Source organism: Lygodium microphyllum, chromosome 29 (assembly GCF_053477565.2).
Source record: "Lygodium microphyllum isolate KBCC chromosome 29, Lygodium_microphyllum_v1.1.10, whole genome shotgun sequence".
Taxonomy (NCBI): Eukaryota; Viridiplantae; Streptophyta; class Polypodiopsida; order Schizaeales; family Lygodiaceae; genus Lygodium; species Lygodium microphyllum.
This window is the reverse complement of record NC_141163.1, coordinates 61,435,434-61,448,683: the sequence shown is the minus strand read 5'-3', so window position 1 is coordinate 61,448,683 and position 13,250 is coordinate 61,435,434.

Genomic DNA, 13,250 nt, shown 5'->3' with positions numbered 1-13,250 from the left:
TTTTGGTTGCATTGCCTATGTACATGTGCCACATGAGTTGAGATCCAAGTTGGATCCAAAAGCTGAGAAGTGCATCTTTATTGGTTACTCTCTGCAGCAAAAATGGTATAGATGCTATAACCCTTCTACTCGTAAGTTTACAGTGAGCAGAGATGTTGTTTTTTATGAGATGAGTAGCTGGTATAAACCAGTAAATGTGATTGATGATGTAGATGCACAAAATGGTAATGCTGCATAAAATTCACAGCAGCAGTCACAAAATATTAGTGGACCTGGAGCGTCCTCTAGTATGGTTCACATTCTACGCCATGGACAGGAAGATTGAGATCAGGAGAATCTTCTCAAAGTAATGCAAATAGTGGTATGCAGGTATCACGAAAAGGAAAAGAGAAGGTTGATCAGCCCATGTTTGATGTGAATGCAGGTCACTCTTATGTGGATGGTGAATCCAGTGGCTCAGAACAGAGCATTGATGATGAGTTGGGTATTCCTTCTATTGTTACACCTGGAGTAAGGAAGACCAGGGATGTTTTGAGAGCACCTGGGAGTGAACCTACTTTGCGCAAGTCCACGAGAGCTAGATATCTTGTGGATAGGCTGAAATATGATGGATTTACAGCCATTCACTATGCATATATGGTTAAAGTGATACAGGAACCAGAACCCACTTCTTTTGAGGAAGCCACGGGAAAAGAAAAATGGGAGAAAGCCATGGATGACGAAATGGATGCCTTGGAAGCAAATACTACATGGGAATTGGTACCTTTGCCTAAAGGTAAAAATGCAATTGGCTGTAAGTGGGTTTATAAGGTGAAGCACAATGCAGATGGTTCTGTGAATAGATACAAGGCAAGATTAGTAGTCAAGGGGTATGCACAAACATATGGCATTGACTATGAAGAAACATTCAGTCCGGTTGCAAGGATGGCAACCGTAAGAGCAGTCATTGCTATGGCTGCATCAAAGGGATGGTCTTTACATCAGATGGATGTAAAGAATGCCTTCTTGCATGGTGATTTGCAAGAAGAGGTCTATATGGAGCAGCCGCCAGGTTATGTGCATGCTGTTCATCCTGAGTTTGTTTGCAGGTTGAAGAAAGCCTTGTATGGCTTGAAGCAAGCACCTAGAGCATGGTCTGACAAGATAGGACAGTATCTTGTCACTATTGGCTTTCAGATTTCCAAGGCAGATTTCTCACTTTATGTGAGAAAAACAGAGAAAGGTATTATGCTACTTGTCATTTATGTTGATGATTTGATTATGACAGGTGACAGTGATGAAGATATCCTTCATGTGAAAATGCTATTGAAGCAGAAGTTTGAGATAAAGGATTTGGGAGAGCTGCGTTATTTCTTGGGCATTGAGGTGATTAGATCACCAAGTGGGATTCAGCTCTTGTAGAGGCAGTATGGATTGGACATGATGTCCAAATATGGGATGACAGGCTGTAAGCCTATTTCAGTTCCTTTGGAGCAGAATGTGAAGCTGAGCACAGATGCAGGTGAGCTTCTAGAAGACCCTACTATGTACAGACGCATAGTAGGAAGTTTGATTTATATGACTATTACCAGGCCAGATTTGAGCTATGCTGTTGGATTGGTAAGTCAGTTTATGCAGGCTCCAAGGAAACCACATTTGGATGCGGCTAGACGCATACTCAGGTATGTGAAGTCCAGATTGCAGTATGGACTATTTTATGAGATTGGGGTTCCGATACAGTTGCATGGATACACTGATGCTGATTGGGCTGGTAGTATTTCTGATAGACGATCTACCAGTGGATATGTGTTCTCTTTTGGGAGTGCTGCAGTCACTTGGAGCAGCAAGAAACAGCCTACAGTTGCCTTGTCGAGCACAGAGGCTGAGTACAGGAGTGCAGCAATGGCTGCATGTGAGGTAGCTTGGTTGCATAAGCTACTTTATGATATGCATTAGTCTACAGATGGACCAGTTGTCATTTATTGTGACAACATGAGTAGTATACACTTGGCAAATAACCCAGTCTATCATGCTAGAACAAAGCACATTGAGGTGCATTATCACTATATGCGAGAGAGGGTTTTACTAGGTCTTATTGATCTAGTTTATGTCAGCACAGAGGATTAGGTAGCTGACATATTCACGAAGGCATTGGGCGCAGAGAAGCTGCGCAAGTTCAAAGACCTGCTTGGTGTGCAGGAATTGGGATTGAGCTCGAGGGGGAGTGTTGAGATATCGAGCTCCACTCGTGATACGCCAGGGTGACCGTTGTGTATTTATGTCACCGACTTGTCAGTTGCAGACGTGGTTGGTACACCGCCCATGAATAATAGCTACATGATAGCTATCCTTATCTACTCTAGTTTGTGGCTCAGTTAGTATGCCACCTTAATTAGTTGAGTTTGGTTTGAGACCCATATATAGGGTTCTTCTATTTCTTTGTACTAGAGTTCTTTTTGGCTTACACAACTAAGAAGAGGAAAACTGTTTTCAGCCTTCACCCTTGTGTTTCTTCCCCCATTGTGCAAGCAAGAAAGCTTCAAGCGAGACTCCTTCCTTCTCTCCCACAATCTTGACATTTGGGACACGTGGTCAAATCTTTGGATTTGTCATAACTTGAACACTATAACTCCAAATTGAGCACTCTATAGCTCAATAGATTCCATTTTTCAAGCGCTTTCCAATGATATGTCACACCATATGGTTTTGAGAAACTTCTGGGCATGTTATCCGGATACCACCTTTTTAGTATTCAAAAAATGGGAATTGGGAGATTCCCAAACTCACTAATATTGTGTTCTTTGAGCTTTGGCATGATGTCTCTGACATTTGGGGATGACTTGGAGCATATGTATGATATTATGGGATGCTTTTGAGCTTCGCATTAGCTCTGTCTTCACTGGCATTTGGACCGACTTGGCATGCTCGTGGACCGCCTATGCCTCATGTCTCTGCTTGACAGTTAGGCTTTTGAATTACATGCTTTGGTTCGTGACATATGCTATTTGGTTCGTGTATGCCATACCGACATTTGGAGCTTGGATTTGGATGTATTTGAGCATTCCTGGCTTACTTGATCACTGATCTTGGTTGCTATTTGGATGTCATTGAGTTGACCGAGAGCTTATTTGGGCTTATGTATTGCTTCATGGTTAATACGACCGGTGCTTCATGTATGTCATGCTCTCTTGGATGCGCTTGATGCATTGACAGGGTCACTTATCACTGGTACTTTCTCTTGGGTTGTTTGAGCTTCTAAGCTCGCTTTGTACGCTTTTTGTGCCAGTGGGAGCATTTTACATGCTTGCTTGACCTTTAACAGTTGCATGCTATTGGAGCACTTACATGTATTTGGAGCAGTTTATGTCTTGAGCAGCTACATACGCATTGAGACTTTGGGATCATACTCCAATCTTTATGGATATGCATTGATGTACTCTTGGTTCACAGGATGCTTATGAGCTGAGTCTCATATTTGGATCTTTCTCTTTGAGCAGACACCTATTTGTGTCAGGTTTTGGCAGTTACAGGAACACTCTGCCTAGAGTGTCTAGGGGTGTGCCTTTCACTGGCAGATGTTATTTTGACATGCTTCGGTGTTGAGCTCATGTTCTTTTCACTGTCATTGACCTTGCTTATGTCTGTTTCATGCCGGCTTTGGACCTAGCATTGTTTGCTTGACATTGGATCCTATTTTGGGACAGTTTGCTCTCTAGACTGCATACCTGCAATTTATTACAGCAAGCAGTTATTGGTGGATTGAGGTGTACTTTCATGCTGAAATATCCTGATTTGGTGTACCACACCTAGTACTAAGTGGGCAGCAACTTTTGGCACACTTTGCTCGCCCTTTGGACCCCGTTTTGGTCATTTTTGGGCATTTTCTGCAGTAAAACAGCCAGTAGTTTTACATTGTCTGTGCATTTCCAGCCTGCATTATGGCGTCCTCTTCGACTGATAATCCCATATTTAACATCACAAAGTTGGATGGTACCAACTACTCTTATTGGAAGAGTCAAATTTGGCAGGTCTTGGTTTAGTAATCTGAGATTAAGCCACTTCGGTTGAGTGGGGAGCAGCCTGAAACTATGGACAATGACGACTGGCTTGAACTTGATGAGCTATGCAAGTCCACGATTGTATTGTCTCTCACTGAATAGGTACATTATAATGTATTTGAGGAAGCACAGAGTGCATGGGATCTATGGAATAAGATCAAGAATCTTTATGATAAGAAAAGTCCGGCGAGTCAGATGTATTGGTTGAAGCAGCTTATGGATCTGCGCATGAAGGATAATGCGACTATGTCTGCTCACTTGAGCCAGTTCCATGCTGTACTGAAGAACTTGACTTCGCAGGATATCACCTTTGGAGAGGAAGTAACTCCTTTTTTCTTGCTTGGGACTCTGAATGAGTCATGGGATGTATTCCGCACTGCTCTTTGTGCCTCAAAATTGGCAGATGTTGAGAGTGCTCTTCTTCAGGAAGAGGTGAATCGCAAAAACTTGGATGCCTCTCGTGGTAGTCATGCTTTGACAATTAGAGGCAGGAATGATAGGTATGACCGTGGTAATGGCTGAGACCGTGACTCGCAGAAGGGTCGGTATAAATCTCATGGCAAGTCGCGTAGTAAGTCGCGTGGGCGCAATGCAAATGTCACTTGTCATCATTGTGGGAAAAAGGGCCATATTAGACCACAGTGTCATGAGTTGCACAATGAGAAGCACAAGGATAAGGGGAAAGATAAAGTGCAGGAGAAGTCCTCTGATCCCAACATAGTACCTGCGAAGTCCAGCATCAAGATTGAGGAAATTAATGTCACGCACACTGAGGAGTCCGATGGTGGTGATGAGTTTATACTTGCAACTAGTTCTTCTGATGCTTCACACTTGACTGAGACATCTAGTATGTATGCACAGTGCTGGTTATTGGATTGAGGAGCATCCTTCCATGTGACGCCTTACCGTGAGTGGTTCCACTCTTACCGCACTATATCTGGTTCAGTCAGACTTGGAGACGACAGGTCTCTTGACATTGTGGGCATGGGTGATATTCAGTTGTAGTTTTCCACTGGCAGTTCATTTTTGCTTAGGGATGTACGTCATGTACCTGCGCTTATGCGCAGTCTTATGTCTGCAGGATAGCTGGATGATGCAAGATTTCATGTATGTTTTGGGGATTTTGCCTAGAAGATTACTCGTGGCAGACTTATGCTTGCTAGAGGTGCCAAGGTTGGCAGCCTCTATCCTCTTGTTGTATCTGGGTCTTTTGTAGACCATGTTTTGGCAGTGGGCTCTATCCCACATGTATCACTTTGGCATGCCCGTTTGGGGCATATGTCTTTGAAGGGAATGAAAATGTTATCTGGTTTGCAGTATCTTTCGCCTTTGGACTATGCACGTTTTGACTCGTGTGATCATTGTCTTTATGGTAAGCAAAATAGGTCTACACATAAGAAATGGGGTAGGCCACGAATGAGTGAGCCCTTGGCATTGGTGCATTCCGATGTTTGTGGGCCTATGCCTTGCATGTCTATGGGTGGCGCGAAGTACTTCGTTACCTTCATTGATGATTTTTCTAGGAAAGTGTGGGCTTATCCCATAAAGTAAAAGTCCGATGTCTTGGCAGTCTTTCAGCGTTGCCTTGCTCTTATTGAGAACCGGACTCGGTATAAGCTGAAATGCCTTAGGACTGACAATGGGGGAGAATATGTCTCACGTGCTTTTGAGCAGTTTTGTGATGACAGGGGTATTAAGCATCAGTTGACCGCCCCTTACACCCCACCCCAGAATGGTTTGGTTGAGCGCATGAACAGGACTATTCAGGAGCGTGTGCACTCTATGCTTAGCCATGCAGGCCTACCCCAAAGTTTTTGGGCTGAGGCAGTTAGTACGGCAGTGCATGTCATAAACTGATCGCCTTCTAGTGGATTGGATTTCCAGGTTGCAGAGGAAGTTTGGGCTGGTAAGCCACCCTCTTATGCGCTTCTCCGTGTCTTTGGATGTGAGGCATTCTGCCATGTGCCCAAGGACAAGAGGAGTAAATTGGATCCAAAGAGCATTAAATGCATATTCCTTGGCTATGGTGAGTCAGGAGAGATGGGCTATCGCCTATGGGATCCGCAGGCGCGGAAAATAGTACGCAGCCATGATGTCGTCTTCCATGAAGACAAGATGCACAGGCAGCCTGAGAAGGTGGTTGAGATCCGCAGAGTGATCTTTCAGGAGGAGCCTAGAGCTCCAGCACAGCCAGTAGTACAGCCTGCAGCAGTTCCTCCACAAGGCCAGGGTATTGGACAGGCAGTTAGACAGGCAGTAGAGCCTGCGATGAGATGATCTGCTAGAGATAGACGTCCACCTGACAGATTTCAGCCCTCTATGCATTATGTTTTGGTTACAAATGCAGGAGAGCCTTTCACTTATGATGAGGCTATGCGCAGGGGTGACAGTCACTCCTGGGAGAGGGCTATGCAGTCTGAGATAGACTCCCTCCATAAGAATGAGACTTGGGATTTGGTTGCCTTGCCTAAGGGCAAGCAGGCTTTGCCATGCAAGTGGGTGTATAAGCTGAAAAGTACCCCTGGACACCCCAAGCCGGCATACAAGGCTAGATTGGTAGCAAAGGGTTTTAAGCAGGAACATGGTGTGGACTTTGATGAGGTCTTCTCTCCTATGGTTAAGATGACCACCCTGCGCTTAGTCTTGGCTTTGGTTGCACAGCTTGACTTAGATCTATATCAGATGGATGTCAAGAAGACTTTTCTACATTGGGACTTGCATGATGAGATCTATATGGATCAGCCTAAGGGCTTTGCAGAACCTGGCAGGGAGCACCTAGTGTGCAAGTTGAAGAAGAGCTTGTATGGCTTGAAGCAAGCACCTAGGGAATGGTATCATAAGTTTGATGCCTTTATGCAATCACACGGCTACAGTAGGAGTGCTATGGATCCGTTTCTTTACACGAAGAAAGCCCGTGATGGTAGTTTGGTTATCTTGGTACTCTATGTTGATGATATGCTGATAGCAAGGAAAGCTCATGATGAGCTAGATGCTCTTAAATCTTAGCTGAAGAAGAGCTTTGAGATGAAGGATTTGGGATAGGCCTCACATATACTTGGGATGCGCATTAAGCGCGATAGGCATCAGGGGCTTTTGTATCTCTCACAGCGGGAGTACATTCATAAAGTCCTTGAGTGCTTCCGCATGCAGGACGTAAAGCCTATTGGCTGTCCATTACCTTCTTATGTGAAGGTATCACAGGTTGATTGTCCGCAGACAAATGAGCAGAGGGCCGAGACAAATGAGCAACTAGACGGCCTAGCCAGAAGTGTACGGCTTTGTCTACCACTGAGGCCGAGTATATTGCAGCCACTAAGGCTTGCAAGGAGGCCATATGGCTAGGCCGTCTAGTTGCTGACCTTGGGATTGATGCTACACCTACACTGCATTCGGATTCTATGAGTGCCATTCAGTTGGCTAAGAATTCGATCTTCCATGCGAAGACGAAACACATTGAGGTGAGGTATCACTTCATACGTGGTGTCGTGGAGGACAGGTCTGTTAACCTTGTCAAGATCTCCACTGACGAGAATCTTGCAGATTTGCTCACGAAGAGCCTCACTACTGAGTGCTTTGCCTTCCTTAGGAGGTTGATGGGCATTGGATGAGATGCCGCCTTTCCTCATCCCTTGTACCTATGTACATTTGTACTGTCTTTTCTTTTTTCTTTTCTCTCTCACTAGGGCAAATTCGCCTTTAAGTGGGAGGTTGTTGGGGGTAAAGGCGCCTCCGCCGTGCCGCCCCGTGTATTACTACACTGACAGTACCCACCACTACACACTGCAGGTGGCGGGCGCCCATCACGTCACTTAATTCTTTATTCTTTTAGTGACAGTTTGAATAAAGGAAGGCCCGGTCACACATTATGACTGTTGGAGTTCCCATTTCTTGTCTCTCTCTTTCTTGCTCTTGCTCTCCCGCCATAGCTCGCATGCAAGCTTCGATCCTTCTCACCTTTCAGCAAGTTGTCTACTGGTTATAAGCATCTTTTCAAGCAGATTCTATGGTCAATAATTTATTTTCTAAATGTTATACATTGAAGAGGCTCATTCTTTAACCTTTAATTCAACCAAAATTCTTGAGATTTTCCTAAATTTTTGCATCCTTATAATGATGAAAACAAAGTAGTAATTTGTTTTCCTTATCATTCTAGCATTGTAATAAGTCCCTATTTTGTTTTTTAGGGCAAAAACCTTTAGGTGAGGATGGAATGTAAAGGACTAGGAAGATTTATAATTTGGAAAAAATGGAATACCAGCCACACTGGCTAGGTATAATATGTAAGAGACTTTCACTTTTTCATCATTCAGTAATAATCAAGATAGTCTCTTTCATATCACCTTCTCTTATAGCTTTCATGGCTTCTCTCTCTTTCTCTCTATTTCTCTACTTTATCTCTCCTCTAAACTCTCTTTCTCTCTCTCTTCTAGTCTTCTTTCTCTCCCCTCTTAGTCCCCTTCATTACATATATATAACTATATCAATACCTTGCCATAAAGGAGTTCCCATTCTAGGTCATCACTATATGATATAATGAAATCGTTAGTAAATCAACTCAACCATAGTGTTCAAGGAAGTCTTATCAAGTGTAGTCAATAAAATGACTTCAATGGGGTGATTCCAATGGTTGAAGGTATATAGTTCATAGCCAACCATAGTTACTTTTTTCACTTCTAAAATGTGAAGGTTGAAGAGTTTCTTTTCAAAAGCTCCATTGATTTCTATAATCTATAGTAATAAACCCTCCACTTGCCATATTAAAGAGCTAGATTTTAGGAGCCGATTTTGAGCTATGCTTGAAGTCTTTGAGGTTGTTTTTGGAGCAAGAAGTGCCGGGAAAGCGCCAAAGACCAAATTTTCATGAAAAATCAAACAGTGGCGAATGGCTAAGCTTGAGTTTTTCTATACGCATTTTGACGTCAAGAATCCAACGCAAGTCTTGGTTTGTCTATCAAAGGTCGTTTGACCCCCCATTTAATCCCCGCAAGGTTTGGCATTATAAAGTAGCTACTAGATCTAGGAGCCAGAAAGTGTGCAATGGGGTCTAGGTTTATAGATTTTGAATCTATGAAGCCACTTGTCTAGACGGAACTCGAATCCAAGTCCGTTTGCCCATCCGAAATCGAAATATCCACTACAAGACAATGTAAACACAAAAGGCCGAACCGGTCATTTCAAAAGTAATAACCTTAGGCTTCATAAGAAGCCCCAAACTAATCAAAAAATATGTCTAATGTCTATTTATTCCGAGGAATTCTAGAGAGAGAGAGAGATTCTCGATCTAGATAGAGAGAAAGGAGATGTTTGTGATTTTTATGATTTTTATAGAGAAATAAGAAATCTTATTTTCTAGTCTTTCTCTCTCCTCTCTCCTCTTGGCGGTTATTCGTATGCATCAATTCAAGAGAGAAGGGGGAAGGTTGTGATGAAGAATAGGAAGAAAATGATGATGTTGGAGTGATGGAGGACATAGATCAGGCTGAGAAAGTGCATCAACGGCCAAGAAGAAGCACCAGTTGCCACCCATCGATGAGATATGAGCCTCAAAATCGCGGTTTCTATGCGTAAGTGAGTGATTCTTTTGTTTTATAGAAAATGATTGAAGAAAGTACTTAATTTTGTTTGTTCTTGATTTCCCATGTTGCATTCTCTCTAAAATATGATAGAAAACTAGAAAATATGATGATATAATAATTTCTCGCAAAACACGCAAAACTTCAAGTTACAATTTTGATAAAAATAATGGAATTTGAGATTTTTGTTGAGTTTTTTGGGGTCATATGGGATAGAAATGGATATTGAAATGATGTTGAGTGTCCTTGATTAGTAAAAGCTCATAATTTTGAAATATCTCAATTTCATGAAGAAATAAATGGAAAAAATAGTGAAAATAAGTAAAAATTTATTTTTTTGCTTGAAATTTTTTTAAAAAAAACTTTATGTCTATGAGCATATAACAAGGCTAGAGCATGAGGATCAAGCCTCTGTCACTTGTTTCTATGTTATAGTGTGCTTTTATTGATTTTTACATGAAAATTACATAAAAATGAACCTTACACCTATCCAACAAATGCAAAACCTAAACGATAGGAGGAAAGAGGATTTGTAAGATTGGTTAGTTGCTAAAAATGATTCAAATTATGATTAGTTTATCTATGCATAACATATAGGACGGATTATCATTTGAATTAAGGAGACTAGTAGCACGAAGAAATTCAATGTTGGTCTCTTTCAACACCGCATGCACACTTAGCTTGAAAATCATTGAAGGGTTGTTTTTGCACTTCACCTAGCTAGTTTCTAATGATAAAATTCTTGACCACAATGGTCATCCACACTTGCATTGAGTATAACATGGTATCAAACCTAGACACATTACAATTGTTTGCCAAATATTGACCTATGCGGAGTGTGTAAGCAAACCCGAGCTGTAGGGTAGGGGAATGGTTTCTTGGGGGAAAGCTTGGTAAGGAAATATCAAATCTCTTGGATTTTTTAAAATATATAAGAATGGAGATTGTTCATTTGTTCTTTATGTTAGAGCAATGCATTGAGGGACTAATCCTCTTCATATAGGAGAGCTGCAGTGGGGCCACAACATTCAACACAGGGGTTGCCTCCTATGTTTGTGTTACATGGTATATTATACCAAGGTGTATGGGATCTCCCTCTGAGGAGTTAGGAAGGGCAATCGATGGAGTATGTTGCATCACAAATGCAATATCTATAGTAGTAATTAGGGCAGTGTGTCCCTTAGACACTCATGGCCACGAGGCCTTGTGAGGCTATCTTGTGAGTGTTATAGAGACTGGGCTAGTGCCTATAGCTAGTGTTGGGCCCGTTTTAGGTCCCAACAAGTGGTGCATTTGCCAGGAGCTACCTACAAGTGGTGGTTTCTGTCCCTTGGTCGATTGGGACCTATTTTCTAGTGTATGCTAAAAATTAGTGAGCTAGACTCACAAGACTGTCAAGTGGAGCTCCAAAAGCAAGAAAAGGATGAACGAGCTAGATGGCAGGATGAGATAAATAGAAGATAGTCTTTGCAAAGGAGTGGCCCGATATCTTTGCAAGGGCGGGGTCATAATAACCCTAGCTGGGCACACATTCCATTAGGGGGAGGAAGCTCTAGTTCTTCCCCCCTCCAATCAGTCCCTCCACTTCGAGTGGAGCTCTAGTTCCAGTTGTTTGAACCCTTGTAGTGAATCCGGTTATTACCATGGTGGCACAACCTATTGTTATACCTACTGGAATGATGTATTTTCTAGCTTTAGGTTTTCCCCTACCCATCTTTAATGGGTTAGCGGAAGAAGATTCAGAGTTGCACATTAACGAATTCCAAAAATTGATGTTCAATTGTTATATCCAAGATGAATGACTAGATTTTGGACTAGTTAGCGGGTAGGAAAATATATTCGTTTATAGATTGCTTTGCGGGATACAACCAAATGGAAATTGCATAAGAAGATATACTGAAAACAACTTTCATTACAGTCTTTTGGTACCTTTGTGTACCATGATGGCCTTTGGTTTATGTAATGCACCTGGTTCATGGCAGCGAACAGTAGACAAGACCTTTGGTGACATCTCCCCAGAGGAATTGAAAGTGTTTATCGATGACTTGGGGCTAGCCACCATAAGAGAAAGACAGTTGATTATTTTAAGGAAGTGTCTTGAGCACTGCATACAATTTTGCATAGCTCTTAACCCATAGAAGTGTGTCTTTGGGATGCCTTATGGGAAATTTCTAGGCCATGTGGTTAGTTTGGTAGGGATCGGGATTGACCCTAAAAAGATTAAGGCCATAGTTGCCATGAGTCTGCCACGCACACCTAAATAAGTACACAACCTTCTAGCATCTATAGGGTATTATCAGAGGTTCATTAATGCCTTGGTAGAAAGAACATTGCCACTAACAAATCTATTATCCTTTAGCTGTCTATTTGTATGGAGCGACCCTTGTAAGATAGCTTTTGATTATGTGAAACACGAGAGCTAGTAAAAGCACCAGTTTTAAAAGCACTTAAAAGGGGAAAAATATTCTACATATTTTTAGCAACTACCATGCATAGTATTAGCTGCTGTTTATCCCAAATTTGGGAGGAAAAATTGTTATCATCTAATCGCTTTTGCTAGTCAAAAGTTGGGCATATCATAAATCAACTACACCTACATGGAGAATTTGTGCCTTGCAATGGTGTTTGCGACTAAAAAATTTAGGCACTACATTCTCTATAAGAAGGGAGTTTTTTGTATGAAGGTGGAAGGACTTAGATTGCTAATGAACAAGCTATAACTGCCTAATCGTTTAGCAAAGTGGTTAATCACTTTACAAGAGTTTGATTATGAGATCAGGAGCAAGCCACTTAAGCTATAGGGTATTGTGGAATGCCTTATGGATTTCGAGGATCTCAAAGAGACTTTGGCTAAAGGAAGTGATATATTGAGGAAATGTTTATAATTGATATGGCCTCCCATCTTGGTATGCTGCTATAACACATTATTTATCAATGGGAGAGGCTGGAGCCACTTTATCAAAGTTGGAGAAATGAAAAATTAGACAGTAAGCTTTGAAATTTTCTTTGATCACAGGAACGCTATATTCATAGGGGGTTGATGATATCTATCACATATATGTGATGCCTGACGAGGTTCCATTCATTTTGGAAGAGTGCCATGTCTCCGCTCTTGTGGAGGGCATTTTGCTGGATGGCTGACTGCCCAAAAATCTTTAAGAGCCTATTAACCCCAATACGAAGAAAGCAAAAGGAAACAAAAAAGATGCAGGACAAAGGCAGAAAAAAGGTAGCCTAACAAAAGAAAGAAGAAAAGAAAAGGCCAAAAGTGCAGGGGCAATCTTAAGAAGTCCAAGGCAAATGCAAAAGGGGAAAGGTGCATTTTAAAATACAAAGGCACACCCTGAAATCTTGTAAAAGAGTGCCATGCAGTGGAAAATCCAGAAAGCTAAAACAGAAGACAAAGACAAAGGCCAAGGCAAAGAGAAACGAAAGACAAAGGCGCATAAGGAAAAGTGCAAGTAAAAACTTTCGTAAAAGGGCGCAAGCGCATCATGGTTTAATTCAAGGAGCGTCGGGTTCTCACCCGTGCAATTTGTAAATGTAGTAGGGCAGGGGAAAGGAAGCTAGGAAGATAGAAGAACAATGGGAAAAAGGGCCTAGGCTACGGCCGGCCATGTAAAAAAGGGAAAAGGGGATG